This window comes from Ailuropoda melanoleuca, chromosome 12 (genome assembly GCF_002007445.2).
Source record: "Ailuropoda melanoleuca isolate Jingjing chromosome 12, ASM200744v2, whole genome shotgun sequence".
In the NCBI taxonomy this organism is placed as follows: Eukaryota; Metazoa; Chordata; class Mammalia; order Carnivora; family Ursidae; genus Ailuropoda; species Ailuropoda melanoleuca.
In genome coordinates this window covers 61,382,772-61,396,534 of record NC_048229.1, presented here as the reverse complement: position 1 = coordinate 61,396,534, position 13,763 = coordinate 61,382,772, and the positions used below count along the sequence as shown (strand labels likewise).

General features: G+C 45.1%; 1 protein-coding gene across 3 annotated transcripts in view; it reads left to right on the top strand.

Annotated features, from left to right (window-relative positions):
- Positions 1-13,763, top strand: part of CDH11 (cadherin 11) — a 159,544-nt gene that overhangs the window by 62,206 nt on the left and 83,575 nt on the right. The window lies entirely within an intron of this gene.

Sequence of the window (13,763 nt, the reverse complement as noted above, 5' to 3'; positions counted from 1 at the left end):
AACCTTTTAGACCTCAAAAGGCAGAGCACAAGATCATAAGCCAAAAAGCTGATTTCAGCTCCCAGGCCCAGCTCTACCATTCACTGTCCCTATGCCCTTAGATTAATGAGCTCCTTCCTGGGCCACAGGGTAGTTGGACCTAGGGTCATTAATAGTTCTTAAGTTTTAGGATTTTATGAATCCATTTATCTCTTCTATCTTCTCAGTGGTAGCTAAAGCTATTTTTATAGGACATCCAAATATCCAGATAGAAATGTAAGAATTGATTCTATTAGCATGACTCCCTACATTTTAGGGTTCTAGATCCATCTATCCATATGTCTATAGCTCATCTCCATGTGGTAGTCCCCCAGGTGCCTTAAATGCAGAGGCCAAATCAAGTCATGGTTTTCTCCTCTCAACCTTCACTTTGTCCTGTGTGTCGTGTTTCAGGGCAGCATCAAAAACCCAGATCAGAAACATGGGAGGGGTACCATATGCCTCTCAATCCCTTACCTCCAACGGCAGTTTATCCCTGCTGATTCCTACTGGAGCTACTCTGATTATCTCTGAAATATTTCTTTATTTCTCTCTCTCCCCACTGCCATCCCCACTGCCATCCCCAAACATAAGCCTGGTCCTCTTTCTCTGGAGTTACTGCAGTTGCTGCCTCACAGGTCATTTTGGCTTTGGGGTTACTTCATCTCCAGCATGATACATCTTCCATACAAATACTAAACAATGTCCCTACTTATTATGTTACTTTCCTACTTAATCTTTTCAGTGTCAGAGATCTGATTCCGTAATAAGTGTCCAGGACCGCTTCAGGGATAGGGCTACTGTTTTGCTGTCTAGACTCATCTCTCAGCCATTCTGTCTACGCACCCAGCCCTTATTAGACACAGCCACTGTGGGATCTACTGGAGGCCACACCTGTCACTTCCCCAAAGCCCCATGATCTCTCTCTCTCTTCACAAGCCAACTCTTGCTCATTTTATATCTTAGCTTGGACCTCACTATCCATAAGGACTTCTCTCCAATCACTGAAGACGGAGCTATGAGTGTCTCCTAGACAACACTTGAGCAGAGATTACACAATTTACTGTGATTTCAACAGTGGGCTGTAATTGTCTATTTAATTACCTATCTTCCTGGCTAGACCTGGAGGTTCTTGAGGGCAGGACTTATTTGGGGAGCACTGTGTTCCTACTTGCAACCACTGTATCTGGCCCAAAGTAGATTCTCAATAAATATTTATCAAACATATGAATAGAGACTTTAAGTGTATTTTGAATAGAATATGAGGAAAGGGAACTAATGTTACAGCAGAGAAAAGTCATAATAATGGCAGCTAACGGGTATCGAGAGCTTAGTACACGTCAGGCAAATGAGATATTTAAAGACATCGCCTCCCACAATCCTTGCAAAAACCTAATGTGGTGGGTACTATAAATGTCCAAGATTTGCTAAATGAGAAAACCGAGTCTTGGAAAAGATAAGTAACTCGCCTGTGGCCATATTGGCAAAATTTTTATCCTTGGAAATATTTATCTTTGAGAAATCTTATTTTAGTTAGAGCTAATGGATTTTACAACTCCCCTCTTTTCTCTTACCCCGAATGAATCTGCTCTTTTATGGACCAACCAACAAACAAACCAACAAACCAGTTCCTGCCCATGAGGTGGGACTTCTTTCCTGCGTCCCACGTGAGCTTTTGTGACATAGATGGTCGTCCCCTGTGACTAGACTCATGAATCTTTGGTTATTTTCCAGGTGTTGTACACTCGTATGTGAATGTGAATCTGTTTGAGGACAAAATTTCAATTTGGGGAGCTCCCCAAGCTCTTTCTCCCATGCTCTGGTCCATGTTTGTTATGGCAATAAACCAGTGAATGAAAACGCTGTGTTCAAGAGCAGCACTTCCCTGCAGAGGCACCCATAGATCTGGAGTGTATGACTGGCTCCCCTCAAATTAGCATATCTTGCCCTCATTTGCTCTGCTCAAAGCCTGGCTCAGCAGGTGAGATGCACCCCTCCTGTAGACACGTCTGTGAGTGATGATCGTTTCGTTTCTGCCAAGCTGAATGGGTCTCTTCATTTCATCGACCCTGTGAATTCTTCCATAGAACATGTGACTGACATTTCCTATTTTTCTAGATAATAGGGACAATTAGAATGAGTTATCAACGAAGGACAGTCAGAAGTTAAATAGAAAGTACTTGAATTTAATTTATCTGCTAGGAAACCTGCTCTATTTTTTTTCTGCTTAGAAATTAAGAACGCCTATTTAGAAGAGTTCTGCTTAGCTTTTTTCCAAGGAGAAGAAGGTAAACTATTCTAATGCTTGTAACATGCTTGAAAACACACCACACACACACACACAGAGCATGGTATAGAAAGAATGGCCGTTTGATCTCCCAGGCAAAGATTCTTGTTTTACAGAGAGGATTTTTTTTGAAGAAAGCAAAGACTTGTTCATGATTATATGGTAAAGTTTTGGAAGAACAAAACAAAATTAACCAATAGCTTAGGCTCTAGACTCAGATTTTTGATCCCCTGTCAGTTTACAATAACAGTGTTTCTTCCTTTCTTCTTTCTTTCTTTCTTTCTTTCTTTCTTTCTTTCTTTCTTTCTTTCTTTCTTTCTTCCTTCCTTTCCTTTCCTTTCCTTTCTTTTTTTTTTTTAAGATTTTATGTATTTATTTGACAGAGAGATTATGAGAGAGAAAGAGAGCACAAGCAGGGAGAGCAGCAGAGGGAGAGGGAGAAGCAGGCTCCTCACCGAGCAGAAAGCCTGACATGGGGCTGGATCCCAGGGCCCTGGGATCATGACCCGAGCCGAAGGCAGATGCTTAACCAGGCAGCCCAAGGGAAGTGTTTCTAGAAGGTACCTGTGGCGTGCTATGCCCAGAGCCAGAGTCAAAGGGGCACTTCACTTTTCCTCGAGGAGCTGACAGTCAAGTTGCTAGGTATAAAGTGCTCAAAATCCAAGCAGGAAAGAAAAGAGTGATGGGGTAGAGAGAGGGATAAAGAAAGAGAACGGCTTTTAACAAACGGTAGGGAAGTGGTTTGCGCTTGCAGGATCAGCTCTCGGGCTGACCTCCAGGGAGACCCACTTGAGCTTCATCCCTGGCACACGTTTCACTTGGCTCCCTCCTCAGCGCAGGGGAGAAATTATCTGGGTTAGCCACAGGATAGGCCTCTCAGCCCTGCTACCTCGCTGGGCTTTCATAGTAGGGCACTGGGGCACAGCGAGGAACGTCTTGAAGTGAAAAGTATTTGCACTTACGTTCATGAAAAGCTTCCACACATTGAGATCCTCCTGAGTGATCATCAGCAGGGGCTAGTGGTCACAGGTCACCCAATTATCTTTCATTTGCATAAAAATCAATCCCAAAAAGCCGCTTGGGGGGGCAGCTCACCTGTGCTGAAGTATCCACCAGGCTCTGCTTTGTCCCTGACAGTTTGAAATGTTGGCAGCCTGCCTTCCAACCCCCTGTGCCTGCTGGGTCTGTCTGTGAATGCACATTTCCTATTTCAGGATGTAGGCCACTGTGGAGAAAGAGGCCAAGTATCTGTCTATAGCTGGTGTCACTTGCATAAAAAAACAGACCATCAGTCCACTCGCTGACTCCTTTGCAGATCTTCGGTGTGTACGATGTGACTGTCAGTCCTGCAGTCACCTAAGAATTACAGGACGCTCTCATGTGCCAGGCAGCACGAGTGCCCTACCCTTGCCTGAATCAATACCGAAGGGAAACACTTCAACCACAGTTGTGGTTCTGTAATCTTGCTTTATTTAATTAATGATGAACAAAATGCAGAGGCCGCTTCTGATAATAACAGTGAGAGCTGATACTTAACAAGCAAGTCCATGGGCAGGCACCGGCTATGTGCTTTACATCCACAATCTCGTTGGACATCACCAGAACTTTGGGTGGTACGCGCAGTCTTCATGATTCTTCTGTAGATGAGGACCCTGAGGTTCAGAGAGGTTAAAGTCAACTTGCTGAGGGACACATGATTAACAATGTGTAGAGCCAGGGTCTCTCCTCCTGAGCAGCGACTCCTCCAGTTCTTTGTAGCTTGCCCTCCAGTCTTAACGAAGTGGGAGGGCACTTACACTATCATTCTTTTGGTATGGCCATGTCCTCCATCTCCACTTGGGTTACAAAGGAGACCTAGTGGCTTCCAGCTAATGCGTTAGTATTCAGCTGAACGTGTGCACTGAGTGAGAGGTAGCACATCGGGAGAGGCGAAGAGAACCCTGGAACTGTTCACTTACAGCCGTTGCTTGAGAACTGTTCTTGTTTGAGCCATTGGACTAGGTACTGGAAATAAAACAGTGGGTCAAATGCACATGCCTCTGGGGATACAACAATGAAACTAAAGTCATGCCTTTGAAGACCCTCCCTTCTTGTGTTGGAGCCCAGCTGGCCGACAAATAACCGTGGTGCATAGCTCCTTCTAGACAGGTCTCGGCTTCCATGGGAGCACAGAGAGGCTGACTCTGATGGAGGAAATCAGGAGAAGCGTCAGTGGGGAGGTGACCTTTGGGTTTAGACATGGAGCATGAGTAGGAGTTTACCAGGAGAAGATCAGGAAGGATTTTGCAATATGGAAGTTCGGAAGAGCAACAGAGAGAGCAGTATAGAAGTCCTTGAGCCAGTGTTTGTCGTGACCAGGTGGTTTGTTTGTTTTCTTCTTTATTGTCTTAAGTAGATAAGACAGTTAAATAGATGAAGATGGTCTCAAATTCAAAAGGTGATAGAAGGTCTGCAGAGAATTCAGTCTTCTTCAGTGCCTATTATCTCGTCCATGAATTTCTTTCGCTGGAAGCGGCTACTATTTTTGGATTCCTAAGTGCCTGTCCAGAGATTTTCTGGGTGGTTACAACCCCACACATCCACGGAGTCACTCTCTCCACACCTGTATATGTTGAGGGTATCTAACTATAGACACTGTTATGCACAGTGTTCTAGAAAAAGAAAATTTTATTGTTTTCCCCCATTATTTGTTTTATTTGCTTTCCTTGGATTTTAAACTTTTTTAAAATTAAGAAAAATTACAAACCTGCAGAAAGTTGCAAAAATAATGCAATGAATTCTTATAAACCCTTCATCTAAAATCACTGACTTTTTTTTTTTATCATTTTGTTATGTTCCATGCAAGGATTGTACAGATCTAATCCCTAATTAAGGTATAGCTTGAATGTCAGTTACCCAGAGACCTGTGTGAGCTTCCTTTCCAGAGCCCTTACTTCCTGAGACAACCCAGGTACAACCTGAAATCTAGAACACTTTCTGCTCTGAGATGCCATGAGTGGCAAATCCCTCCAGGATGGAGATGTCAGGAAGGGCCCTTCTTTGGGCCACTTGATACCCACCTTGTGTTCAGCTTTGGATCCAGTAATCCCACTCCTGGGAAAGGTTTTGCCCTGTCTTGTCAAGTGCTCCCTCAGCAAGAGGTGAGTGTCTCTCGGGCAGGTGAGCAAGTTCTCTGCGCTTGTCTTCTGGGCCCAGAGTCGAGGGTGGGGACACACAGCCCCATTAAAATCTGATCACTTCGTTTCCGACAACCGGCCATTTAGATAGTGACTCTTCTGTTCTGTTCTGTGAGCTTCAACATGGTAACCTCCAAGCCTGGTGTAGGATTCTCTCCTTTCAAAGATCAAAGCCCCTGAGCACTGCTCAAGTTATCTCTGTGCTTCCTCTGTGCATTACATGGCAAGGGACAGTTTGTATTCTATGTGAGAGGAGCTTTGAATACTGTGACAGGCAGGAAGTAACCCAAGAAGACAGTGTGAGATGGTTTTGTAGTCAAGGGCTCTGGGCCTAGGGGGATAGTTTTCAGGTATTCATTCATTCACTCATCAAATAATTACTGAAAGCCTTCACGGCACTCTTTTATGCTTTGTATCAANCACTCATCAAATAATTACTGAAAGCCTTCACGGCACTCTTTCATGCTTTGTATCAAGACCTGTGCATGCTCTTTGCAGACTGCATGATGGTGATCTGTGGGGTGGCAGACATACAGACATAGCTCAGATGAAGAAAGCAGGCGAACCTGAGAGTGATGGGGTAGAGTCTCTGAGGAAAGACTTCCTGGCCATCCACCCATTCAGTCATACATTAAACACCTATCTATTGACTGTTTGCTTTGCCCTAATGCCAACATGTGCACCTGCGAATAAGACCATTGTTGCTCCTATTTTCATGGAACTCATATGCCAGTGAGGGGGTGTCCCCTGACCTCCAAGTCTACCTGTTTCCTTATGTTCCGTCAGGAAGGTTCAGCTGCTCCCACTGTTCCAGGACAAAAATCAGGCCATTGCCTGTCAGCCCTCCCTGGCCTCATGTGATTCCTAAGCCAGAGAATCACCATATCCTCCGGAGGCAAATTACCCTGTGCCCTGCGGGGGATTCGGAGCTCAAGGAAGCTTGAGAGAGCAAAGGAGGAAAGGTAACAAGCCATACTAAAATCTGCCACCAATTAATAGTGTCTGCTGAGGATCTAGAAGGCTGTAGCCTGACACCTGGCAGATGCCTCTATTTGGAAGCTTTAGAAAAATTGTGGAGGGGCCAGTGAGTTCATCTTTTCAAGAGGCTCTGAGTTTTAGAATCTAAGCACCATTCCAAATGCTGTTAGGTTGCCACAGCAACAATTCTTATACATTTTTTTAAGAAAATGAATTGTAAAAAACTCGGCCATAGACTTGCAAGGAAGGGCTAGTTGAGAAGGTGCCTTTCTAAATGATTCTCTCGTAAGTTTCCCCAAGTACTGTGTTCCTGTCCATAACAGGTACTGTTTGGGCCTCTCAACACTCCCCAGGTTCACTTCAGAATCTCCACTTGAAAAATGGATCCAGGAGANGGCTTCCAGCTAATGCGTTAGTATTCAGCTGAACGTGTGCACTGAGTGAGAGGTAGCACATCGGGAGAGGCGAAGAGAACCCTGGAACTGTTCACTTAGAGCCGTTGCTTGAGAACTGTTCTTGTTTGAGCCATTGGACTAGGTACTGGAAATAAAACAGTGGGTCAAATGCACATGCCTCTGGGGATACAACAATGAAACTAAAGTCATGCCTTTGAAGACCCTCCCTTCTTGTGATGGAGCCCAGCTGGCCGACAAATAACCGTGGTGCATAGCTCCTTCTAGACAGGTCTCGGCTTCCATGGGAGCACAGAGAGGCTGACTCTGATGGAGGAAATCAGGAGAAGCGTCAGTGGGGAGGTGACCTTTGGGTTTAGACATGGAGCATGAGTAGGAGTTTACCAGGAGAAGATCAGGAAGGATTTTGCAATATGGAAGTTCGGAAGAGCAACAGAGAGAGCAGTATAGAAGTCCTTGAGCCAGTGTTTGTCGTGACCAGGTGGTTTGTTTGTTTTCTTCTTTATTGTCTTAAGTAGATAAGACAGTTAAATAGATGAAGATGGTATCAAATTCAAAAGGTGATAGAAAGTCTGCAGAGAATTCAGTCTTTTTCAGTGCCTATTATCTCGTCCATGAATTTCTTTCGCTGGAAGCAGCTACTATTTTTGGATTCCTAAGTGCCTGTCCAGAGATTTTCTGGCTGGTTACAACCCCACACATCCACGGAGTCACTCTCTCCACACCTGTATATGTTGAGGGTATCTAACTATAGACACTGTTATGCACAGTGTTCTAGAAAAAGAAAATTTTATTGTTTTCCCCCATTATTTGTTTTATTTGCTTTCCTTGGATTTTAAACTTTTTTAAAATTAAGAAAAATTACAAACCTGCAGAAAGTTGCAAAAATAATGCAATGAATTCTTATAAACCCTTCATCTAAAATCACTGACTTTTTTTTTTTATCATTTTGTTATGTTCCATGCAAGGATTGTACAGATCTAATCCCTAATTAAGGTATAGCTTGAATGTCAGTTACCCAGAGACCTGTGTGAGCTTCCTTTCCAGAGCCCTTACTTCCTGAGACAACCCAGGTACAACCTGAAATCTAGAACACTTTCTGCTCTGAGATGCCATGAGTGGCAAATCCCTCCAGGATGGAGATGTCAGGAAGGGCCCTTCTTTGGGCCACTTGATACCCACCTTGTGTTCAGCTTTGGATCCAGTAATCCCACTCCTGGGAAAGGTTTTGCCCTGTCTTGTCAAGTGCTCCCTCAGCAAGAGGTGAGTGTCTCTCGGGCAGGTGAGCAAGTTCTCTGCGCTTGTCTTCTGGGCCCAGAGTCGAGGGTGGGGACACACAGCCCCATTAAAATCTGATCACTTCGTTTCCGACAACCGGCCATTTAGATAGTGACTCTTCTGTTCTGTTCTGTGAGCTTCAACATGGTAACCTCCAAGCCTGGTGTAGGATTCTCTCCTTTCAAAGATCAAAGCCCCTGAGCACTGCTCAAGTTATCTCTGTGCTTCCTCTGTGCATTACATGGCAAGGGACAGTTTGTATTCTATGTGAGAGGAGCTTTGAATACTGTGACAGGCAGGAAGTAACCCAAGAAGACAGTGTGAGATGGTTTTGTAGTCAAGGGCTCTGGGCCTAGGGGGATAGTTTTCAGGTATTCATTCATTCACTCATCAAATAATTACTGAAAGCCTTCACGGCACTCTTTCATGCTTTGTATCAAGACCTGTGCATGCTCTTTGCAGACTGCATGATGGTGATCTGTGGGGTGGCAGACATACAGACATAGCTCAGATGAAGAAAGCAGGCGAACCTGAGAGTGATGGGGTAGAGTCTCTGAGGAAAGACTTCCTGGCCATCCACCCATTCAGTCATACATTAAACACCTATCTATTGACTGTTTGCTTTGCCCTAATGCCAACATGTGCACCTGCGAATAAGACCATTGTTGCTCCTATTTTCATGGAACTCATATGCCAGTGAGGGGGTGTCCCCTGACCTCCAAGTCTACCTGTTTCCTTATGTTCCGTCAGGAAGGTTCAGCTGCTCCCACTGTTCCAGGACAAAAATCAGGCCATTGCCTGTCAGCCCTCCCTGGCCTCATGTGATTCCTAAGCCAGAGAATCACCATATCCTCCGGAGGCAAATTACCCTGTGCCCTGCGGGGGATTCGGAGCTCAAGGAAGCTTGAGAGAGCAAAGGAGGAAAGGTAACAAGCCATACTAAAATCTGCCACCAATTAATAGTGTCTGCTGAGGATCTAGAAGGCTGTAGCCTGACACCTGGCAGATGCCTCTATTTGGAAGCTTTAGAAAAATTGTGGAGGGGCCAGTGAGTTCATCTTTTCAAGAGGCTCTGAGTTTTAGAATCTAAGCACCATTCCAAATGCTGTTAGGTTGCCACAGCAACAATTCTTATACATTTTTTTAAGAAAATGAATTGTAAAAAACTCGGCCATAGACTTGCAAGGAAGGGCTAGTTGAGAAGGTGCCTTTCTAAATGATTCTCTCGTAAGTTTCCCCAAGTACTGTGTTCCTGTCCATAACAGGTACTGTTTGGGCCTCTCAACACTCCCCAGGTTCACTTCAGAATCTCCACTTGAAAAATGGATCCAGGAGAATTGTTATTCATTGCCCCTAACCCGTTCACATCAGACTCTGGGCAAAGAAAGAAAAAGCCTTTATCGCTCCTGTGGTTTCACTCCAGTCAAGGGTTGGAGCGGGACCCGCAAAGGCAGCAAGCAGCCTGTACTCACACGGGACCGGCCCGGGTGGCTGGCACTCTGGCTCCTGGGAGCTCGTCCAGCTCTGCGCCCGCTTCCCCAGCGCTTCTCCTCCAAGCTGCTTCAGGATTTCTCCAAAATCCAAATTGTATCAAGTTGCTTAAGTCTAAAACCTTAAGCTTCAGAAGACCGTAGTCCCTCGCAGGATAAATTATAGGGTGCTTTGCTTGTAAGACTGCCAGTGTCCAGCCTCCACTCCCTGTCATCTCCTGAAGCCCCCGTGTCATCCCCCATTTACTCTCCATCCACAGCTCATTGCTGGCAGCCCTGGGACTCGCTGGGATGCTTTCCTCCAGATTCCCTTGCGTGAGTTTTCCTTCTCTGTTCCTATTTCTCTGGATGTGCAGAGAAGACTCCTGTTCTCCAGACAGGGTTCCCTGGCCCCGTGAGACAGCTTGTCACTGCTTTCCTCCGAGTGCCTTGACTCCTGGGGGGTCTCAACATGCCTTCCATGGGCCCCAGGCACCTTCACCTTCGAGAGCTCCATTTACCATAAAAAAATAAATATATTTTATGATTGCTTTGGTATAAAGATGAATATAATCTTTTACCCTAAAAGGCCAATTAATTTCCCTTCTGACTTTAAAAGAAATTACAACATTGCTATGTGAGGATGTGGAGAAAAGGGAACCCTACGCTCCCTTGGTGGGAATGTAAATGGGTGTAGCCACTGTGGAAAACAGTGTGGTGGTCCCTCAAAAAATTAAAAATAGAACTACCCTACAATCCAGTAATTCCACTCCTGGGCATTTAACCAAAGGGGACAAAAACACTAACTTAAAAAGATATATGCACCCCCATGTCCATTGCAACATTATTTATAATAGCCAGGACATGGAAGCAGTCCGTATGTCCATAGACAGATGAGTGCATAAAGATAATGTATTGTGTATACACACACACAGACGCACACTCACAATGGAATATTACTCAGCCATAAAAAATAAGGAAATCTTGCCATTTGCACCAACATGGATGGACCTTGAGGGCATTATGATAAGAGAAATACATCAGAGAAGACAGACAAATGCTGTATGATCTCACTTATACGTAGACTCTTAGGGGAAAAAAAATAAGTAAAACCGAATTCACAGGTACAAAGAACAGACTGGTGGTTGCCAGAGGCAGGGAGTGGGGGGTGGACAAAATAGGTGAAGGTGATCCAAAGGTACAAAGTTCCCATTATAAAAATAAGTAAGTCCTGGGTATGTAATGTGCAGCATGGTGCCTATAGTTAATAATTAATAGTTAAATAGTAAAAAACTGTTTTGCATATTTGAAAGCTGCTAAGAAAGCAGATCTTAAAAGTTCTCATCACAAGAAAAAATATAGCTATNATGTCCATTGCAACATTATTTATAATAGCCAGGACATGGAAGCAGTCCGTATGTCCATAGACAGATGAGTGCATAAAGATAATGTATTGTGTATACACACACACAGATGCACACTCACAATGGAATATTACTCAGCCATAAAAAATAAAGAAATCTTGCCATTTGCACCAACATGGATGGACCTTGAGGGCATTATGATAAGAGAAATACATCAGAGAAGACAGACAAATGCTGTATGATCTCACTTATACGTAGACTCTTAGGGGAAAAAAAATAAGTAAAACCGAATTCACAGGTACAAAGAACAGACTGGTGGTTGCCAGAGGCAGGGAGTGGGGGGTGGACAAAATAGGTGAAGGTGATCCAAAGGTACAAAGTTCCCATTATAAAAATAAGTAAGTCCTGGGTATGTAATGTGCAGCATGGTGCCTATAGTTAATAATTAATAGTTAAATAGTAAAAAACTGTTTTGCATATTTGAAAGTTGCTAAGAAAGCAGATCTTAAAAGTTCTCATCACAAGAAAAAATATAGCTATGTGTGGTGACAAATGTTAACCAGATTTATTGTGGTGACCATTTTGCAATATATAAAAATATCAATCATATTGTACACCTGAAACTAGTATAATGTTATATGCCAATTATATCTCAATTAAAAAAAAAAAACAGGCACAAAAACATTCCTGTGAGTCCCTGAAGTATTATGGGCCAGGCCACGGTGCCTAATGAAGAAGTCAGTGTGGCATTCTTTTGTGACCTCATTGGTATTTATTTGTCTATAAGTCTGCAGGACCTCTGAGGAAGGAAATTGGGTGTTTAATGGCGGGTCTTCTATCATAGCGTGCGGGGTATGTGTGCATGCTTGTTGAACAGGTTTTCATAGGAAGGAGACGAGGTCTCCATCTTCCTGGGCCCTCTGCTGCTGAGAGTTTTGGCTGGCATTCCCAGATAAGGCCGTGCCTACTGTCCCAAGTCCATTTTCATGAGGGACAATGTCTTCCCTTCCCATTATCGGTACAGCCCTTCCCTGTGCATCACCCACTTTGATCCCTGTGCATGGACATTCTCCATCTCATTGTCTGGAAGAATAAACTGAGGCTCAGAGAGGTTAAGCAGAGTCTAAGAAACAGAGTTGTCTCTTGCTCAGGGTCACACGCAGTACATGGTGGGAGCATGATGCTAAGTCCCTTTTGCCCCTAGGACGCCTGCCGTTGTTCTATCACACTACACATCAACCAAGGAAATTGCCACCCCTTCCTTTTCCGTACCAGGACCTGTAAGAACAGTAGATCTCAGTAGGTAGAATTGCTGAACTCCACGCTGCTGGGCACTTCCCTGTCTTCTCTTCACTGGAGGACTGGCGGTCCCAGCTAGCGAGCTTGCTTTTGGCAGAGAGCCTGCAGCTCTCAGCCCCTTCCGGACTTGCCTCATGTGGCCGCTTCAGCCAAGATCGTGGCCCCTACGGTAGCCCACATCTGATGACTGGATCAGTAGGGGTTCGGCCATCTCGGTTGTCCTCGAGATCATTGCAAAGGGCCATCCTTGCCCGGAGCACCACACAGGGTTACCTGAGGCTGTGGTCAGGCCCCTCCCCTCACATCTCACCTTCTCCCTCTGTCCACTCCTGCTACTCTTCCCTCACATTATTCTCAAGGGCAGCCCGTAATAAGCATCCCCACGTGAAACTCCATCTCAGCGAACTTAACCTGGCAGAAACTCTATGGAATATTCTGCAGCAAGCCCTCTTGTGTCTGCATGAATACACCAGATTCATTTGTGCCTTCGTTGTTTTTGTTGAATGTGTATTCATCGGATGCTTAGCACTGTGCTCAGCACCAAGGTACTGTGGGAAGCAAGACAGAAAAGGGCCTCTCGTGACATGGAACTTAAATTACTTCTACTCTGAAGACAGATTTTAATCCTGTTTCTGCACTTAGATCGTGCTTCTGCCAGAGCATTCTGGCTGCCCCTGCACTTAGGTGGAGGGCAAGAGAAGTTTCCCATTGAGCCCTGCTGATTGCTTTGCAGAATAAATCCTGCTTCCAAGAGTGTGTGAATGGCCTTCTCCTTGCCCACGATCAGACTCCCCCGCTCCTTTCGCTTGGCCCTTTCAGAGGGCCCAGAGTGAGGTCTAGGTTAGGGGCAGGAGCCGGAACAGGAAGTAGGGCTGCAGTGGCTGCCCAGAAGGAGTATTGAGAGGGAAGACAGAGGTGCACAGGAGAAGGCCTGCAGGAATCAAGGTCAAGATCAGAAGCTGAATTGAAAAGAAAAGATGGAGGGGATGTAGGGCTAGATTTAATTTGCAGCAGAGTGGAGTAAGGGATTGGAGAGTGATTGCCATTGCCCTTCGTCTTTCCTTAAAAAATATTTCACGAACTTCACCTTAATCAGAACAAAACGCCGGCCCTAAATGTGCCATCAGTGCTGCCCCTACATGATTGCTCCCTACCTCTGCACCCTCACCTGGTCCACTCAGCCACATATCGCTGTCCCTTGAACTGGCCCAGCCCTTTACGGCCTCAGGGGCTTGGCACTTTGTGTTCGCTCCCTCCGGGTCTCGTCACGTGCCTGGCCCCTTGTCATCATTCAGGACCCAGCTTAAATACCCCCCTCTCCGCCCCACTAGTGGCCATGCCCGACATTTCATGCACATTTCATCATTCTGTCTAATCCTTCAAAACAGCCATCACCATCTGTGAGGGCTGCCTTTTTCTCAATAAGATTCTAAGCCCCAGCGCTTCAGAGATGTGGTCTGCTGTGCCCACCCTATATCCTC